The following is a 22,220-nucleotide window of genomic DNA, read 5'->3' on the forward strand; positions in this document are numbered from 1 at the left end:
AAGTTGCACATATAGAATATTGGAGGATATTATCGAAATTCTGGTATTTATATACTGAACAACAATCTAAACGCAACATGCAATAATTTCAAGTGAGTTAGAATTCATATAAGGAAATTAGTCCATTGAAATAAATTCATTAGGCCCTAATCTATGGATTTCACATGGCTGGACAAGGGCACAGCCATGGTGGGCCTGGGAGGGCATAGGTCCACCCACTGGGGAGCCAGACTGTATATCTAGTCAAAATCACTGATACATGTCCCCCTCCACCTTCTGAGGATATGTATAATTTAATAGTATGTCTCCAGAGAAACCTGGATTATAATATATACTTTTAAAAATATTGAACCTAGAATAACTACTTTTCTGAGAATTACACGCTAATACAGCTCTCTATGTATATTCAGTTGTATCAACTTTGTCTACCATTGGCAGATTTTTATATGCACAAAAATAAGATAATTTTGGTTTTGCAGACAGTCATTCAAAATCACTGATACAGGTCTCCCTCCACCCTCTGGTGGTATGGATAACTTGTCATTATGTCTCCAGGAAAACCTAGATTAAAATAAAGGTCCTATTTATCAAATTACTATAGGTGGAATTAAGTGTTTTGTTTGGCATCAAAATGACCCCAGTATGAGGGTTAATAAAATGCTTCTTTGCACATAATTGATTAACGGTAAATGTAAAGTGGTTGTTCTACTGGATATTATAGGTGAATGCACCAATTTGTAAGTCGCTCTGGATAAGAGCGTCTGCTAAATGACTTAAATGTAATGTAAATGGGAAAATAATGAGAAACTCATATATTATTGAATACTATTACAAATATTATAACAAACAAAAATATTTACTGTAAATAGTGATTATTATAATGTCGATATTAATAGTTTAGACAATAAACTGTAAGAGCTCCCCCTTTCTGATGGCAGAGTAGGCCTATGTAATATCTTTATGTGTACCTCTTAAAAATAATAGTATTGAGAGTACTGTATAAATGCAACTGAGAATACTGTATAAATGTAAGTTTTATGTTTTTCAATTTGTTTTTAATTCTATTCACAAAAAGTCTTCAAAGATGGTTGCATTGCTTTATTGTCTAATTCTATAGGTTAAGACGAATTTGCCCAAGAATACCAATACAGAAAGAAAACAATATAAAATAATATAATGCTCTATATGCATTTTGAGATTTTATTTCATTTACATGTTTTATCTGCAGAATAGGAATAAAACAAATTGGTTGAATAATACATTCTATAAGAATAATTGTATGATTTCCCCCCCCCCCATTTATTAAAAACACGTTCTAAATAACAAAATAAGGACCTCCCAAGTTTTCCATCTCGACAATGCATCATATCAGTTAAGAGGTTACAATTAGTGCCTCGTGTTTTCTTTGCCTGTGATTAACCCCATCCTGGGCTGTGCCCTGGATGCTGTGTGGTGCAGAATTCGCTTCATTAGCAGCTATCAAGGGGAGGCTCCATCTCTGATGATGATTCCCAGACCTCCAGAGGCCTTGATACGGAGCAAAACAACAGCTAACACCCCAGCACCAGTTCAGCCAAAAGGGGGGAGAGGGCGGAAACTTGTGCCCTGCCCTCCCTCCCTGTACTAATCTCAATTTCTCCCCAATGATGGACCCTGGTCCTGCCCATAGAGATAGATAGACGACTCTAGTGCCCAAAAGCCTGTTTTAGCATGGCCAGTGCCATTAAGGACTTTCACCATTTTGAAGTAGTCAACTTCCTATGGGTTAAGGAAGGATCACATGATTCCATCCAGGTCACCAGGGGGATCAGACAGTTAATTATACTTGTGAGGAAACATTCCATAACCGCATGTGGCAGTAAGTTGCCAACCTTGGCTTTATACCTGTTCAAACAACACACAATAGGTGGCAGTGTGAACCCTTTCAGTTTGTTTGACAACTCATAGAAGTAGTAGAAGAAGAAAATGGACTACTTCAAAATGGAAATGGCCTCAATGGAGGCCATGCTCTCACAAACGCCATAATAGGACAGATACAATGATGTAAGTCTATGGTCCTGCATCAAATTGCTCAGGTGTCGGGGAAAATGTTTTGTACAGAGCTCTGCCTGGCCTGCTCTATCTCTGCAATCTCTGACGCAAGCGTGGGCGCTCATCGCAAACTGCCCTAGTTCCTCAATTAAAGAAGAATGTCACAGAATGTTATAGAAACATGCAGTCGAATAAAACGCTTCGGAGAAGGAGTGGATATTTAATTAAAAGGGGAGATTAGTCTAGGTTTTCAGCATCAGAGAAGTGGGGGGCCTTGTTTTAGTGTGTGAGACCCCGTTGGAGGCTGTCCGTTGATATATTAAACAATGTTCCTCTCCTCAGGAGTGTGGAGCTAGCTTGTGTCTCCACGAGCATACCGTTTCCTGACTTTGTGTGGGAACACAATTAGGGAAAGGCCGGGCTCTCTGGGGGGGGGGGGGGGGGGGGGGGGGGGGGCTCTGGAAATATTTGGTTCTTTTGTAATCATTGACCCAATGTTGTTTCTTACAGCCAGGGCTATAAATAGACACCAGGGCCTCTTTCGTTTTTCCCTCCCTAGCTTTCTATCAAACTTGGCAGGGATGCAAAATATTAGCACTCCTTAGTAACTGCTGCAGTGATGTTATATCTCGGTGTGAAAACCTTGCTAGTTGAGGAAAGGAGTCGGTGTTATAGTGATATGATATAATACTTGTGGAATGTTACAACTCCTCAGTTATTATTGCTGTTAATTCATTACCTATTTTCTCTATTTGGTTTGATGTGCTGTTTATGTTACGGTTTATGTTGCTGTTCATATTAGGAATGGTCATATTCTCCCAGTGGTGTGAGATATTACTCAAGAAACATAAAACCACATTCTACTGCAGTTGAAACGTTACACATAAACTTTACACAAATGTTACACAAAAACTAGTACACATTCTGTAATAACCTTTACACAAATGTTACGCAACATTTCAAATTCATCAGTTTCACTAGGATTATTGTTATGATCTGATTCCATTGACTCAGAAAAATGCCTAAATTAAGTCAATACATTATATTCAATGCAAAAAAAGTTGGTGTTAAAGCTGCAATGAATAAATTGGAGAAAGTCACAGACAGACATATACTGTACATTTACAGACAGACAGACAACTCTCTCTCTTTTCTAATCCCTTCCTCTCCCTATCTCTCTCTCTAACTCCTCTTTATCCTCTCCTCCTTCTCTTCTCTCTCGCTCCCTCCCTCTTATTTCACCCCTCTACCCTCTTCCCACCTCTCCCCATCTCTCTCTCTCTCTCCCCTCTGTCCTCTATCCCCCTCCTTCCTTCACCCTCTCCCCACCTCCCTCAATCTCCCCCTTCTCTCATTCTCCCGCAATGGGTAAATTGGTGAAAGACTCAGACAGACAGGCAGGCAGACTCTAATCTCAACACTAAACCTACCCTAACCCTAGCTTCATGTCCAAATTCTGGCTCAACCCTAACCCTAGCCATAGGTTAAGTGTTGAGTTTGGAGTTAGAGTTGAGCTGGGATGTGGACAATCATTTAGGTTTAGTGTTATAGCTAGGGTTGAGCCAAGATGTGAAGATGAAGCGAGGGTTGAGGTTTAGGGTTGAACCAGGAGTGGATGTGAAGCTAGGGTTATGGTTATGGTTAGGTTTAAGAGGGTTTCTGTTTGTGCTGGTATCAAGCATTGGGTTGCACGGGCCTATTGCAACTTCCTGCTCTGGTTAGTGTTGAGTCTTAGGTGAGGGTTGAGCCGGAATGTGGATTTGAAGCTAGGAACAGGGTTAAGGCTAGGTTTAGGGTTGACCCGGGATGCGGGCATGAAGCTAGAGACATCGGCAGAACGGTTGAGGCTAGAAATAATTAACGTATTAAATCTTTCAGCAGACACTCTGGATGAACACAAACCTACACGTCACCATGTGAAATTAACTCTTCACAGTGAAAACTTGGTCCCACAGCGAACATTCTTCCATAGAAAAGCATTACCTACAACCCTTACATAACCCTTACGCCTGCAAATTCCATTGAGCTAGCTAACCGTCCTTCCACAAACCCATTGTGACCTTATAGGCTGCCATGTGTTGAGGTTCAGCTTCCTGTGGCAAAAGGAAGTGGCTGAATTTGTCCTCAACATGGTCCTTCATTCTCTCCCTGCAGTTACACAAAAACACTGGCTTCCATCCTCTGTAGAATAGTCAATTCTTAATGTAAAGACAGAGCATCGTTAAAAAGTGTCCCCAGGAGGCTGTACGTTGCATTAAGGTTCATGGGGGCGATTTGGATGGGTTGAAAAGGTTGAATCTTCCCAAAGTATATATAGAGTTGAAGTTGGAAGTATATATATATATATACTGCTCAAAAAAATAAAGGGAACACTTAAACAACACATCCTAGATCTGAATGAAAGAAATAATCTTATTAAATACTTTTTTCTTTACATAGTTGAATGTGCTGACAACAAAATCACACAAAAATAATCAATGGAAATCCAATTTATCAACCCATGGAGGTCTGGATTTGGAGTCACACTCAAAATTAAAGTGGAAAACCACACTACAGGCTGATCCAACTTTGATGTAATGTCCTTAAAACAAGTCAAAATGAGGCTCAGTAGTGTGTGTGGCCTCCACGTGCCATGTATGACCTCCCTACAACGCCTGGGCATGCTCCTGATGAGGTGGCGGATGGTCTCCTGAGGGATCTCCTCCCAGACCTGGACTAAAGCATCCGCCAACTCCTGGACAGTCTGTGGTGCAACGTGGCGTTGGTGGATGGAGCGAGACATGATGTCCCAGATGTGCTCAATTGGATTCAGGTCTGGGGAACGGGCGGGCCAGTCCATAACATCAATGCCTTCCTCTTGCAGGAACTGCTGACACACTCCAGCCACATGAGGTCTAGCATTGTCTTGCATTAGGAGGAACCCAGGGCCAACCGCACCAGCATATGGTCTCACAAGGGGTCTGATGATCTCATCTCGGTACCTAATGGCAGTCAGGCTACCTCTGGCGAGCACATGGAGGGCTGTGCGGCCCCCCAAAGAAATGCCACCCCACACCATGACTGACCCACCGCCAAACCGGCTGCTGGAGGATGTTGCAGGCAGCAGAACGTTCTCCACGGCGACTCCAGACTCTGTCACGTCTGTCACGTGCTCAGTGTGAACCTGCTTTCATCTGTGAAGAGCACAGTGCGCCAGTGGCGAATTTGCCAATCTTGGTGTTCTCTGGCAAATGCCAAACGTCCTGCACGGTGTTGGGCTGTAAGCACAACCCCCACCTGTGGACGTCTGGCCCTCATACCACCCTCATGGAGTCTGTTTCTGACCGTTTGAGCAGACACATGCACATGTGGAGGTCATTTTGCAGGGCTCTGGCAGTGCTTCTCCTGCTCCTCCTTGCACAAAGGCGGAGGTAGCGGTCCTGCTGCTGGGTTGTTGCCCTCCTACGGCCTCCTCCACGTCTCCTGATGTACTGGCCTGCCTCCTGTTAGCGCCTCCATGCTCTGGACACTACGCTGACAGACACAGCAAACCTTCTTGCCACAGCTCGCATTGATGTGCCATCCTGGAGGAGCTGCACTACCTGAGCCACTTGTGTGGGTTGTAGACTCCGTCTCATGCTACCCCTAGAGTGAAAGCACCGCCAGCATTCAAAAGTGACCAAAACATCAGCCAGGAAGCATAGGAACTGAGAAGTGGTCTGTGGTCCCCACCTGCAGAACCACTCCTTTATTGGGGGTGTCTTGCTAATTGCCTATAATTTCCACCGATTGTCTATTCCATTTGCACAACAGCATGTGAAATGTATTGTCAATCAGTGTTGCTTCCTAAGTGGACAGTTTGATTTCACAGAAGTGTGATTGACTTGGAGTTACATTGTGTTGTTTAAGTGTTCCCTTTATTTTTTTGAGCAGTATATATATATATATATATATATATATATATATATATATTTACATAGGTATTCAGACCCTTTGCTATGAGACTCAAAATTGAGCTCAGGTACATCCTGTTTCCATTGATCATCCTTGAGATGTTTCCACCTGTAGTGAATTAAACTGATTGGACATGATTTGGAAAGGCGCACACACGTCTGTCTATATTAGGTCCCACAGTTGACAGTTCATGTGTAACGCCCTGGCCATAGAGAGGGGTTTTTTGTTCTTTATTTTGGTTAGGCCAGGGTGTTACATTGGGTGGGCGTTCTATGTTCCTTTCTCTATGTTTTTGTATTTCTTTGTTTTGGGCCGTGTGTGGCTCCCAATCAGGCACAGCTGAAGCTCGTTGTTGCTGATTGGGAGTCACACATAAGGAGCATGTTTTTCCTTTGGGTTTAGTGGGTAATTGTTTCTGTTTAGTGTTTGCACCTGACAGAACTGTTTGGCTGTCGGTTTCTTGTTTTTGTCTAACGTGTTCTTTCTTTAATAAATTCCTGAAGATGAACACATCCTCCGCTGCACCTTGGTCTCATTTGAACGACGGCCGTTACAGCATGTCAGAGCAAAAACCAAGCCACGAGGTCGAAGGAATTGTCCGTAGAGCTCTGAGACAGGATTGTGGCACAGATCTGGGGAAGGGTACAAAAACATTTCTGCAGCATTGAAGGTCCCCAAGAACACAGTGGCTTCCATCATTCTTAAATGGAAATAGATTGGAACCACCAAGACTCTTCCAAGAGCTGGCAGCCCGGACAAACTGAGCAATCAGGGGAGAAGGGCCTTGTTCAGGGAGGTGAGCAAGAACCCAATTGTCACTCTGACAGAGCTCCAGAGTTCCTCTGTGGAGTTGGGAGAACTTTCGAGAAGGACCGCCATCTCTGCAGCACTCTACCAATCAGGTCTTTATGTTAGAGTGGCCAGACACAGCACGCTTGGAATTTGCCAAAAGGCACCTTATTGGACTCTCAGACCACGAGAAACAAGATTCTCTTGTCTGATGAAACCAAGATTGAACTCTTTGGCCTGAATGCCAAGTGTCACGTCTGGACGAAACCTGGCACCATCCCTACCGTGAAGCATGCTGTGGGGATGTTTTCAGCGGCAGGGACTGGGAAACTAGTCAGGATCAAGGGAAAGATGAATGGAGCACTCAGGACCTCATACTGGGGTGAAGGTTCATCTTCCAACAGGACAACGACCCTAAGCACACAGCCAAGACAATGCAGCAGTGGGTTTGGTACAGGTCTCTGAATGTCCTTGAGTTGCTCAGCCAGAGCCTGGACTTGAACCCGATCAAACATCTCTGGAGAGACCTGAAAATAGCTGTGCAGCAACGCTCCCCGTCCAACCTGACAGAGCTTGAAAGGATATGCAGAGCATAATGAGAGAAACTCCCCAAATACAGATGTGCCAAGCTTGTAGCATAATACCCAAGAAGACTCAAGGCTGTAATCGCTGCCAAAGGTGCTTCAACAAAGTACTGAGTAAAGGGTGTGAATACTTATGTAAATGTGATATTTCAGGTAAAAAAATATATATACATTGTGTGTATATTGTATGTATTGTATTGTGTGTAGATTGATAAGGGCACATTTTTTTAAATGACATTTTTTTAAAAAGTCAAGTGGTCTGAATACTTTCCAAATGCACAGTATATCTGACATGGTACAGGTGTCTTATTTTTTTAAGCCCATAACCACATGTGTGAGGTGTATACTTTTGTTTCAAAATAGATTTATTTAAGACTACCAAGAAACACTCTGTGTGACCCTGATTTTGCCCACTGCAGTAAATTAATATTCAGGCCACAATCTGTTTTCTCTGATGTGATACGATGGAGTCAACACGAGTGAAAGAGTTACCTTTTTCCCCTGAGGCAACTGTTTGCCAAGCCTGATCCCTTAATTCCTGAAGGGCTTCCGGAAGCTTTGCCTGCCCCTCCCTCCCTCTAATCGAAGGCTTCAGCCCTACCAGTGTGCCAAGAGACCTGTAGGAAGGATACGGACACTGGACCCGGGAGAGAGGAGCCATCCCATCCCATTTCTATGAAATTTTTCTGACCAAGTGCTTGAGAGGAAGCAAGCCATAGAACAGCTGTACTCAACAGGCGGACTGCGGTCCAGATCTGGACCCAGAACAGGGTCAATACAGACTGCTGGTCCCGACAAAAAGGAACTATCGGGCCTCAACCGCTGATATCATATGAACACACATAAGACATGGTCAAATGTAGAATTGCAGGAAATTAGCTTTAAAATGCTACATTTTGTCTCCGCACCATGGCAAAATGTGTAGAATCGCAGGAAATAAGCCTTCAAAATGCTAATTGTATTCTCTGCCAACAAAAGTGGTGTGAACATTTTGAATAGTTTGGGATCACATGAGTTGCGAGGTGTGGGTTTGTTACTACGCCAATAAATGACAATATCCTTCCGGACCTTTGCCACCAAGGAAGTTTTTGTGACCGGACCTTCTCAAATAGTACTTGAGGACCCCTGCCTTAGAAGTTGAGCCCATCCTACTTTGGCTGGCCAGGCATTGGTTCAGAGTTAGTATATCATCGAAGTCAGACAATAGTCCTATAAAGGCTGTCAGAATGACAAAGGGTGACCAACAGGGCTGAACCAACATCCAATGCTGGGGGGGATTAACTATTTAATAAAGGGGAATGGAACCAAACTCCCATTTTGCATTTTTCTCTATTTTAAGACCGTGCTAAACTAAATAGAAAGTAATGGACAGCATAGAAGGTGGCACACCAGGGATTCAAACCCAGTGCTGTAGGGAGCTATATGTGGTTTAGAGTCAGCTGTGTTGACCACAAGGCCAACCTCTGGCACAATGCTTGGCATGTATCCTGTCCTTCGCACTGGGTAAATCTCTGTGATAAAGATGTCTCCAAGCACCTCTTCTCTATCAGCCGCTCAGGGCTTTTAGATAACAGCCCTTGTCGTGTCACTTCTCCCAACACTCTGAAAGAGGACCTAGGCTAGTTCTGTGGAAGGCAGGGCCATAAAGTTAGACATACAGTGCCATGAGAAGGTATTTTCCCCCTTTCTAATTTTCCCTACTTTTGCATAGTTTTTATACGGAATGTTATCAGATCTTCAACCAAAACCTAATATTAGATAAAGGGAACATGAGTGAACAAATAACACAACAATACCATCGAGAGCATCCTGACCGGTTGCATCACCGCCTGGTATGGCAACTGATCGGCATCCGACCAGAAGGCGCTACAAAGGGTAGTGCGTATGGCCCAGTACATCACCGGGGCCAAGCTTCTTACTAGGCGGTGTTAGAGGAAGGTCCCAAAAACTGTCAAAGACTCCAGTCACCCAAGTTATAGACTGTTTTCTCTGCTACCACACGGCAAGCGGTACCGGAGCGCCATTTCTAGGTCTAAAAGGCTCCTTAACAGCTTCTACCCCCAAGCCATAAGACTGCTGAACAATTAATCAAATGGCCACCTGGACTATTTGCATTGATGCCCCCCCCCCCTTTTGCTTTTACAAATCACAAAATAGATGGCATCATGAGGGAGGAAAATTATGTGGATATATTGAAGCAACATCTCAAGACATCAGTCAGGAAGGTAAAACTTGGTCGCAAATAGGTCTCCAAATGGACAATGACCCCAAGCATACTTCCAAAGTTGTGTCAAAATGGCTTAAGGACAACAAAGTCAAGGTATTGGAGTGGCCATCACAAAGCCCTGACCTCAGTCCTATAGAAAATTTGTGGGCAGAACTGAAAAAGTGTGTGCAAGCAAGGAGGCCTACAAACGTGACTCAGTTACACCAGCTCTGTCAGGATGAATGGGCTAGAATTCACCCAACTTATTGTGGGAAGCTTGTGGAAGGCTACCCGAAACATTTGACCCAAGTTAAACAATTTAAAATGCTACCAAGTACTAATTGAGTGTATGTAAACTTCTGACCCACTGGGAATGTGATGAAAGAAATAAAAGCTGAAATAAATCATTCTCTCTACTATTATTCTGACATTTCACATTCTTAACATAAGGTGGTGATCCAACTGACCTAAGACAGGGAATTTTTACTAGGATTAAATGTCAGGAATTGTGAAAAACTGAGTTTAAATGTATTTGGCTAAGGTGCATGTAAACCTCCAACTTCAACTCTATATGTTGTGTCATTTGTTAGATATTACTTGTTAGATATTACTGCACTGTTGGAACTAGAAGCACAAGCATTTTGCTACACCCGCAATAACATCTGCTAATCACGTGTATGTGACCAATACAATTAGATTATATTTGATTTATAATTCACACTCTGTGAGAGCTAGAGTAGACACTCTTCATGAGGAAGAGAAGCTAGAAGAACCAGAGGGCGGGAGATTCCTTTTATAGACGTGAGAGTCTCACCTCATTCGCCACTCTACCTGTCTGCAACTCAATATTAGGAAGGTGTACCTAACGTTTGGCATACTCATACATTTTACTGCAAAAAAGCTCTGGCACTGCATATACCATTTTACCAAATGTTGTATCACAATGTCATGCATCCCATTTTTTTTAAAGAATGAGATTAACAAGAAGACCCAATTATGTCATGGCAGAAGAGTGATCTGATCAACATGTGTTACACGTGTCACATATGTTACTTTATCTGGCTCCTGTGTTGCTCCTGTGGTACTGTTGTTGTCAGTATGCACTGCCCAAGAAGGGCCGCAGAAGGGCCATTCCACAGGATGGATGTACCTTTCTCAAACCTTTTCCATTCTTTACTTTTAATTAAAAAGCCATCATTGTCGATTCAACGACAGCTATCTTCGGCCAGTTGGTACAGTTACCACTTTGCCTAAGTGTTTGGGTTTGTCTCATCAGTTTCCACTTTACCAGAAATACTTTAGCGCAGCGATAAAATATGAAATGCTTTTTATAGCAATTTCATGTTAGTGAAAAAGATACAGGAGTTAAAAATGAAAATGTACATTTTAAATCCAGAACCCACATTTTGTTTTTCAAACCCCTCCAAAAATATGATTCAATGTTCCCGGAGTTTTGAGGATTTTCTTTATTCATTTGCTTTTAAAACCTGTTGGGGATAGGGGGCAGTATTTGCACGGCCGGATAAAAAACGTACCCAATTTAATCTGGTTACTACTCCTGCCCAGTAACTAGAATATGCATATAATTGTTTGATTTGGATAGAAAACACCCTAAAGTTTCTAAAACTGTTTGAATGGGGTCTGTGAGTATAACAGAACTCATTTGGCAGGCCAAAACCTGAGAAGATTCCAAACAGGAAGCGCTCTCTCTGACTATTTATTGGCCTTCTTGATCATCTCTAACCAAAACAGGGGATCTCTGGCATAACGTGACATTTTCTACCGCTCCCATAGGCTCTCAGAAGGCGCCAGAACGATGAATGGTGGCTTTGCAGGCCCTGGCTGAAAAACATTAGCGCATTTGGATAATGGTCGATCTGAGGACAATGAGACTGGAGGCGCGTGCACGAGCCGACACAATGTTTACTTTCTCTCTCCTTGAACAAAAACAACGACTCCTGGTCGGAATATTATCGCTTTTTTTACGAGAAAAATAGCATAAAAATTTATTTTAAACAGCGTTTGACATGCTTCGAAGTACGGTAATGGAATATTTGTAATTTTTTTGTCACGAAACGCGTCGGGCGCGTCACCCTTCTTTACCCTTCGGATAGTGTCTTGAACGCACGAACAAAACGCCGCTATTTGGATATAACTATGGATTATTTGGAACCAAACCAACCTTTGTTATTGAAGTAGAAGTCCTGGGAGTGCATTCTGACAAAGAACAGCAAAGGTAATCAAACTTTTCTAATAGTAAATCGGAGTTTGGTGAGTACCACACTTGGTGGGTGTCAAAGTAGCTAGCCTGTGATGGCTGGGCTATCTACTCAGAATATTGCAAAATGTGCTTTCACCGAAAAGCTATTTTAAAATCGGACATAGCGAGTGCATAAAGGAGTTCTGTATCTATAATTCTTAAAATAATTGTTATGTTTTTTGTGAACGTTTATCGTGAGTAATTTAGTAAATTCACCGGAAGTGTTCGGTGGGAATGCTAGTCACATGCTAGTCACATGCTAATGTAAAAAGCTGTTTTTTGATATAAATATGAACTTGATTGAACAAAACATGCATGTATTGTATAACATAATGTCCTAGGATTGTCATCTGATGAAGATCATCAAAGGTTAGTGCTGCATTTAGCTGTGGTTTGGGTTTATGTGACATTATATGCTAGCTTGAAAAATGGGTGTCTGATTATTTCTGGCTGGGTACTCTGCTGACATAATCTAATGTTTTGCTTTCGTTGTAAAGCCTTTTTGAAATCGGACAGTGTGGTTAGATTAACGAGAGTCTTGTCTTTAAAATGGTGTAAAATAGTCATATGTTTGAAAAATTGAAGTAATAGCATTTCTTAGGTATTTGAGTATCGCGCCACGGGATTACACTGGCTGTTGAGTAGGTGGGATGCAAGCGTCCCACTGGCCCAGAGAGGTTAACCTGGCTACAAATACAAATGCTTGGATTAACTCAAATTAATGAGTAGAATAAAGATCATGCCGTCCAGTGATCTTTCTCACCACATTTGGTAGCAGAGATACTGTTTGTTTTTCACTTCAGTGTTTGTTAGAGATGGTTTATAACAGTGGTGAAATGAAAAAGAAGTGTTTCACTGTCCTAACAGGAAGAAAACCCTTGTATTTGGACTTTGGTGAGGCCTGAATATTGACAGCTCATAATCAAAAGATCCTTGTTGAGTGAATCTTTTTTCAAATCTTTCGTATTAAAGTTATTTTTCTTGAAGGGTATATGTAGGCCTATATTGACAGATACTCAGGACATTTTGTTTCGTGGTCCCTCACACAACACACTATACACCCTTGACTCACCCATTGCAGTAGACAACTAGTCAAACAGAACAGAAGCTACATGTGCCACAGAAGAGTGACTACAAACTGTTGGTTGAGGTGAAGCTATCGAAGCGCTTCATTTGGTTTATGATAACAGTGAAGATTCCCCTCCTTTTAAGGTGATCTCATGGATGTGTTTTGCTCAGGCCCAATGCTCTGTGCGATGGCTGCCAAGATCAGGGTGAGCGCTTCTCAGTGACTCCTCAAGGACTGTCACTGGGATATTCACCAGCCTACCCTGCGTGTGTTAATCACACTAACAACAGGACATAATAAACTCTCTATGTTCTCTGGTCTCTGTTAACAGCAACATGCTGTACAATCAGGTGACGTGTGTGTGTGTGTGTGTGTGTGTGTGTGTGTGTGTGTATGTGTGTGTGTGTGTGTGTGTGTGTGTGTGTGTGTGTGTGTGTGTGTGTGTGTGTGTGTGGGTGTGTGTGTGTGTGTGTGTGTGCGCGAGCGAAAAATTGAGAGAGCAAGAAATTGATCCGTGTCACATAGCATGTCGTAGTCCTACACGTAATAAATGAGTAATCAAATATGTACACAGGAGCTAGAACGTGCCTCGCATCCCCTAGAAAATACATCGTGCTCCCAGAACAATGAACTATGTAAACATGATTTCTCCAGTACCACAGGTCCTTTTATGGTCTCCTGTGCTGACCTACTTAAACCACCTTCACTGTTTACTTTCAGAGGCATTTAGGAGTTGAGGGACCCCTTAATCTCACAATTGAAAATCTCTATTAACAGGAAGCCCCACCCCCCTAAAATGTCTAGTCTGGGAAGATCTGGGCCCCCATTCATAAAGCGTCTCAGAGTCGGGCCCTGGAAGTCTGCAATCTGAAAGAGGAAACCTAGACAACCGACACCAAGCAGATAGACGATGACAAGAGCAAAGATTCTGAGTCAGTTCATCCTTACGTGGATTGAAGATTTCTCCCCCCCATTTGAATTGGTTCCAAACCTGTGTGGTCCAGTGTCTTTGTGGCTTTTATTAGATACTCACCAAATTGAAAAAGCGTGGACCCTATTTAGGGAGATCTGTGGTATTTTGTGCTTTCCAGTCCTTGTAGGGAAGCGAGGCAGTCAAGGACAGCAATGTAAATACAATGAAGGAAAAACACATCACCTCCAGCTATTGTCTTCACAGACCCCGTGTGTGTGTGTGTGTGTGTGTGTGTGTGTGTACGTGTGTGTGTGTGTGTGTGTGTGTGTGTGTGTGTGTGTGTGTGTGTGTACATGTGCGCGTGTTTCAGACCAAAGTCAGGAGCGGGGAAAAGAAGAGTATGCTCTGAGGTTCTTAGTGGGGTTTTATGTTTGGTTTATGTGGCGGGAACTCTGGAACGACATCACAAGGACTTGTGTGTAGTGTTTCTCTGTGAGTCTGATGTATCACCCCGCTAGGTGACTCTGAGGCCCGCAATAATCCATAGTTATATCCAAATAGCGGCGTTTTGTTCGTGCATTCAAGACACTATCCGAAGGGTAAAGAAGGGTGACTCGCCCGACGCATTTCGTGACAAAGAAATTCAAAATATTCCATTACCGTACTTCGAAGCATGTCAAACGCTGTTTAAAATAAATTTTTATGCTATTTTTCTCGTAAAAAAGCAATAATATTCCGACCAGGAGTCGTTGTTTTCGTTCAAAGAGAGAGAAAGTAAACATGGTGTCGGCTCGTGCACGCGCCTCCAGTCCCATTGTCCTCAGATCGACCACTTACAAAATGCGCTACTGTTTTTCAGCCAGGGCCTGCAAAGCCACCATTCATCGTTCTGGAGCCTTCTGAGAGCCTATGGGAGCGTTAGAAAATGTCACGTCATGCCAGAGATCCCCTGTTTTGGTTAGAGATGATCAAGAAGGCCAAGAAAAAGTCAGAGAGAGCGCTTCCTGTTTGGAATCTTCTCAGGTTTTGGCCTGCCAAATGAGTTCTGTTATACTCACAGACACCATTCAAACAGTTTTAGAAACTTTAGGGTATTTTCTATCCAAATCAAACAATTATATGCATATTCTAGTTACTGGACAGTAGTAGTAACCAGATTAAATCGGGTACGTTTTTTATCCGGCCGTGCAAATACTGCCCCCTATCCCCAACAGGTTAAATGTTGATATTTGGTTGCGTTGTCAACCAGCACAATTAAATGTGTAAGGGATAATCAACGAGGGGTATGCGTTCTCTGGAAAATAATGAACGAAGTGCAAGATGTGTTCTGCGACGCTCTAGCGGAGTGGAACTGCCCACTGAGTTGCATTTATTCGCATAAAGCCCCGTGTTGATTATCCCTTTTATACCGTGGCTATAATTTAACACATTTGTATCTAGAAATGTGTTCATTTTCAGGTAGAAATGTGTTCAACATCCAGTGAAGTAGCTAGCACGTTTACTTGATATACAGTTGTTGCTGTTTTTGTCGCCCTGCTTTGCTTTATCTTGGCCAGGTCGCAGTTGTAAATGAGAACTTGTTCTCAACTGGCCTACCTGGTTAAATAAAGGTGAAATAAAAAAAATAAAACAAAAAAATGTGGTTCTGCTATTAGATGAAGCACAGTGATACCACAGTAATCTGTTGTATAAATTAACAAAATATGACATTATATTCCCATTTGATATTTGCTCTGCTTTTAAGTGGTTGAAAGTGCAGTGATAGACATTTGGGTGACAACTACACCAAAATTCTGACATTGTTTTTCCAATGGAATTTGGTTGTGTTTTTAGATGGTTGAAAGCGTAGTCATAACACATTGGAAATTCAACTGACTTTTGTCTGTCTTTATGAGTGGGTGAATATAGGTTGTAATCTCACTAATCAACGTCTCAACCAAATATTACCCAATTATCCACGTTGAAATTACGTAGTGTGTAGGTAATGACATTCGGCAATTGTCATTGGGGTCTACACTCTTGTGGCCTGAATTAAATTATGCATTTTGCTGACAAAAATGACCTTTTGTATAGAAAGAAAAGTTGTGACACCTGAAAAGGTGCTGAGATACGGGACTGTCCCGGGATGACAAGAGCAGACAATTTTTAAACCCTGACACAGAGGTGGGGATGTTTGTTAAATTTGGAATAAACTTTTATATTTACCACTGCATCAGTACAAATTGCATTTTAAACAATTAGGAGAATGGTTAAAGTTTGACTGTTGCATTTATGGGGACTCATGTCTCATTCAGGGGTCTGAGACCCCCCTGGGCCCCTGTAATTGGCACTCTGAGAGAGGGAGATAAGCATGATCTCCCCTTCCTCTTCTCTCTTCCTTAAAAGGGCCTGTCTGTTCCTGAGGTCTTTATCTCTAACTGGTAGAGAGCAGGAGGACTGGGGCTCTCTCCCTGACACTCAGCACATCCCCTACCCTCTAAGGAGGGGCCCTGATAAGCATATTAGGGTTGCCACTACGCAGTCCCAGGCCTGGCTCCATAAGGGGCACCTTGGTGAGATGTCTGGGCCTCAGGAGTGGGGTAGTGGTTATAGAGCTTGATTCACCACTGGAGGGTTGAAGGGTCAGTTTCATTGTAGGAAACCCATGTAATCTAATACTGTACCTTGGCATTTTGCTTTGAGTTTGGAGTGAATATTTTTGAAGTTGGGTATATTATGTGTGTGGAGCGGTGGACTTTTGGAAGTGAACAACTGACAAAGATCATTGTTGGTCCTCATCGTCATCAACATCATTGTAATTATTATCATCATAGTCACAAGCATACATTGTATTTTTGTATTTGTTTAACCTTTATTTAACAAGGCAAGTCAGTTAATTAAAATAACTAATTCTTATTTACAATGATGGCCTATCAGAAGGCAAAAGGCCTCCTGCTGTCATAGGGTAAAGACCAAGACGCAGCAAGAAAATACATACTCATCTTTTTTATTTGGTGAAGAAGGGAAACACAATAAACGTATACAAAACACAAACGAACTGGACAGTCTTGTCAGGCACACAGCTAAACAAGCACAATCTCCCACAAAAACTCATGAAAAACAAACTCCTACTTTTTGGACCCTCAATCAGAGGCAACAATAACCAGCTGCCTCCAATTGCAGGTCCAACCCCAATTAACTAAACATAGAAATACAATAGATTAGATAGAACATAGAAAAATACTAACATAGAACATAGACTAACAAACCCCGGACCACATAAACCAAACACCCCTTTACCTAAATACATATCCCAAACCACATAAAACAAACACCCCTTGCCACGTCCTGACCAAACTATAATAACAAATAACCCCTATTACTGGTCAGGACGTGACACCTGCGGAGACAGGGGCTGGGATTACAAATACAAAATAAAATACAGGACAAAACACACATCACGACAAGAGACACCACAACACTACATAAAGAGAGACCTAAGACAACAACAGCATGGCAGCAACACATGAAAACACAGCATGGTAGCAGCACAACATGGCAGCAGAACAACATGGTAGCAGCACAAAACATGGTACAAACATTATTGGGCATAGACAACAGCACAAAAAGCAAGACGTTAGAGACAACAATACATCATGCGAAGCAGCCGCAAATGTCTGTAAGAGTGTCCATGATTGAGTCTTTGAATGAAGAGATGGAGATAAAATGGTCCAGTTTGAGGTTTTTTTGCAGCTCGTTCCAGTCGCTAGTTGCAGTGAACTGAAAGAGGAGCGACCCAGGGATGTGTGTGCTTGAAACGTACCATGAAATCTCATGTAAATACAGGATTTCTATAAATGTTGTGTATACAAAACCAAGGACCTTATAACTGGTTCACCACTGACCACCATTGACCCCTAATATTGACCCCTAATTCCCCAGTAGTTATGTAAACTATTATACACGTTATAGTCAAGATTATTTAGGTTATGTGGTTTCTTCTTCAATCTGTCTATCACACAAACAGGGAATTTGTCATTTCAAATTCAACTCCTAAATATTGAATTTACCCTAACCCTAGATTGTAAATCAGTGTATGCTCAAGACGAAAGCAGACACTGATGGAGGGAAAAGAGGTGGAGTATAACCACCAGCCATTCCTCAGTCAGTCAGTAGTAGCTAGAGCAGGGTTCGTCGAACAGGAGTGGCCCCAGGACAGAGCAACAGAGGCAGGCTTTTAGCAGACCTCGGGGGGCCTGTCTTCTGTCTCGCAGCCTCTCTTTCCACAAAGATGATTCTTCTGCTTCATTACCCAGGCAAGAAAGTTCAGAAAGTACCTTTCTCCTATCACACATGTTGGGCCTGCTTTTAGAAACAGCAGCCAGCCAAAGTAACGTAATGCAAATAAAAAATAAATGCAATGTGTGCGCTGGGATCATTGCAAAAAAAAACGAGGTGAGGGGAGAGAGGAAGAAGGGAGAGAGAAAGTTTAGTGTAGAGTTCTAGAGAAAGTGCAGTGTTGTCTTGATTTAGTGGTGAGCTGAGCTGTTGAAAATCAGGAACATCTGCCATTTGTCACAATAGGAGAAAGGAGCTTGGAATCTTTTGTATAGCCACACAACAGAAGAGTGAGATTGTGTACTTGTAGGTCATGAGGGCAATTTGGGTCAGAAACTGAAATTCCATTCCTCAATAAATACTCTATATGAAATCCTGACATTGGATATCCCTAAGGAAACATGGAGTGGCCTTATTTGGCGTTGTGTATTGTATTGCCCCCAAATATGAGTAAGAGATTGGAATGAATGGAAGGTCATCTACTTCCTGCTTTCTTCCTGGAAACTACTGTAGGCTGGGAAACATCTGTAATATACACACTTTTCCCTCCCACATAGAAAGTGGTCACATCTGGAGGGTCTAATCTAATACATTTTGTATTAATAAAATGGCCATTAAACTGATTACATTGTTCAGTATTTGAATGGTTATTTTCCACAGCGCCAACAAGTGGAACATTTCTCTAAAACGCTGTACGTCCATAAATGTACATTATTTGGAGCAAATGGTTCTAATCAATGCCAACACAAATGCTAACAGCGGCCAATAGTTCTTCCTTCGGATGTGAATGTACATCAGTACATAGAGCCAGCTTCATAGGTTAAGTAGCATGATCCACGCTAGCCTGGAGAGTTCCCAGCTTATTAAGGCCTGAAACTGCTGCTGCTGTCAAGTCCGATGAGCCTCAACACCCTCAGCTACAACATGCATTGCTCTGCCCCCACGTTTGGGGCGGGCCAGATCCCCTTATGTACTCTGTACATTAGCCACCTGCTGATGCCTCCCGCTGGGCGCTCACTTGATGGACCTCGACTGAGAGAAACATCCCCAAGTAAGTAGAACCCCCCTAGGCCTAGTTTACAGTACAACCCCCATTGGAAACATCAGCCTTCCACAGAGTCTTCAACTAAAGTTAGCGTTAAAGGGATTATGAACATCCTGATTTGGCCTTATTTTTTTGCTTGCTCATTAAGAAATGCTAGCAACCATGACTGAAGCCAAACAGAGAGTTGTCTTGGGGGTGTGGTTTGATGTGGGTATTTCTTTGGTGTGTCTTTGCCATTCAAACACAACATACAAGGGCAGTAGTGAGTAGTGACAGCGAGGTAAGCTAAGCTAGTTTTGTTATGGAGAGAACAAAGTCAGCCAATTCAGTTATATGTGTAGGCTAAGGCCTTCGCTGACCTTGTGTTTAGCCAAGTTGACAGCAGCTAGCTAGCATAGCCTGGGGATAGCTGATATCTAGCTGATATTTCTCTGTCAAATCACAGTTATGCCATGATAGCAAGAACCAGTGTCTGGAATATTTCATGAGACACTTGTTCGCTACAACACCTTGCTACGAAAGTAGCTTGCAACTTAGTTGCAAAGTTTCATCGCGTCATGTAAAGACATGTTACTATGGAAACGGTATCAACTGCGAGTTTAATGCCTGGATTTCAGTCATAAAACACAATATTCTGTAACTGGTTTTGTCTTGTCTTGTCTCTCCTTATGTCCACAGTTAGATATTTCCCAGGGGACAAATCCCAGAACTACTAATATCCCTGCAGGTGTAGGATACATGTGGACATCTCACAAACATCACCCAACTTGAGTGTAGATGCATTTATCAATCGATGGGTGTGTTCATGTTACAAAGAGAAAACAATTCTGCTGTAAAAATCATATTGATCTGCTTGTAAAGACATTATGCCAAAATAACTTGTGTGAAGAACTAGATAGAATGTCTAACCAGAAGTCCCTTCCATCTATGTAATGTCTTACAGGTTATGGACAATTCCAGACAGGTGGCAGGAGGGGTGAAGTGCATGACACTCCATCCTGGATATGACGGAGTTTGCTTCAACCCATGGGTCCAGCAGGTAGAGTTCAATAACTACAAGCAGATGTTAAATGCTGGAGGACGGCACTCTTCTCATACCACTCTGTAGGCTACTGACTGATTCAAAGAAGCTTCCTCCAGGAGGATGTTTTGATCATTTTCCAGTGTAACAGTTCCATGTAGAAAAGCCATAATTCATATAATACTGTAGAAGCAGTGTTCTGTTTACCCAACAAGGTAACACTTTACATTACACCCAGCATCATATCACGTTACGAAACGGTCATAGCCATGTCATAACAGCTGACATAACGTCTCATAACCTGTTATAATATGGTCATAGCACTGTCATGACACATATTTAGACCTATTGCATTATTTTATGGCTGGTTATGACACCAACATAAGAGCGTCAAAACCCACAACACAAGGCTTTGGGCTCCCGAGTGGCGCAGCGGTCTAAGTCACTACATCTCAGTGCTAGAGGCGTCACTACAGACCCTGGTTCTATTCCAGGCTGTATCACAACCGGCTGTGATTGGGAGTCCCATAGGGTGGCGCACAATTGGCCCAGCATCGTCCGGGTTAGGGTTTGGCCGGGGTAGGCCGTCATTGTAAATACGAATTTGTTCTTAACTGACTTGCCTAATTAAATAAAGGTTAAAAAACATTCCTTTACACCATAGCCTACGCGTCAACAGTATCTTTATTTTATATATTTTGGGGGAAATTGACCATATTAAATTATCATTGTAATTTCGCACACATTGATGTCAGATATACACCTACCTCAATGATTTAAGTTAATTTACCAGAGTGCTTTCCTATTTATTTTCTTCAAACGTGTCAGTAGTCATATCTTCCAGTATGGTTTCCCTTATAAGACACGAGTTCCCTGACATGTTTTGATAGTACCATAAGATTCATAGATGTGCATTGTATTATTTTTTACGTTTTACATTTCAGTAATTTAGCAGATGCTGTTATCCAGAGCGACGGACAGATGGGAGTGCATACATTTTCAGACTTTTTCCGTACTGATCCCCTGTGGGAATCGAACCCATTATCCTAGAGTAGCAAGCTCCATGCTCTACCAACTGAGTCACACGGGTCCTTTTTCCATAAATAAGCATTTCACTGTTAGTATACACCTGTTGTTTACGAAGCATATGACAGATAGATTTGATTTGATTACATGTTGTCACACCCTGATCTGTTTCACCTGTCTTTGTGATTGTCTCCACCCCCCTCCAGGTGTCGCCCATCTCCCCCATTATCCCCTGTGTATTTACCGGTGTTCTCTGTCTGTTGCCAGTTCGCCTTGTTTGTCAAGTCAACCAGCATTTGTGTTTCAGCTCCTGCTTTTCCCAGTCTCTCTTTTTCCTCGCCCTCCTGGTTTTGACCCTTGCCTGTCCTGACTCTGACCCCGCCTGCCTGACCACTCTGCCTGCCCCTGAGCCTGCCTGCCAACCTGTACCTTTGCCCCACCTCTGGATTATTGACCTCTGCCTACCCTGACCCTGAGCCTGCCTGCACCGTTGCCCCACCTCTGGTTACTGACCCCTGCCTGCCTTGACCTGTCTATTGCCTGCCCCTGTTGGATTATTAAACCATTGTTAATTCGACGTTGTCTGCATCTGGGTCTTACCTTCATACCTGATACACGTTAGGGAGAGGCTACAAATTTAGCTAGTTACATCACAGTATCATAGCTAGCCTGGCTCTCCAGCATGATCAAATACGTAACTAGCTAGCTATAACCAACAACAACACACCAGTCTCAGGTTTGACGGTTGACAGCCCACAGAGGTAGTAGCTAGCATCATATTTAATCCATATCCTTGCCATCTACCCAGGATTGCTGAACGACTTTATGCAAGCCTAGATTCACTCGTATTTGCATAGCAAAATGTGTGTAGCACAACATGCTGCATCCGTAGACATGCCAACATGATCCGCATGGCGGGGTGTTACCACACTGTATTGTCACTGGGGAATTGGGCACCATTGAAAAAAGAGGGCACGTAATCCATACCCAACCCCTCACGAAAACTGTGGCATACCCTTCACTCGT

This window comes from Salmo trutta, chromosome 7 (assembly GCF_901001165.1).
Source record: "Salmo trutta chromosome 7, fSalTru1.1, whole genome shotgun sequence".
Classification (NCBI taxonomy): Eukaryota; Metazoa; Chordata; class Actinopteri; order Salmoniformes; family Salmonidae; genus Salmo; species Salmo trutta.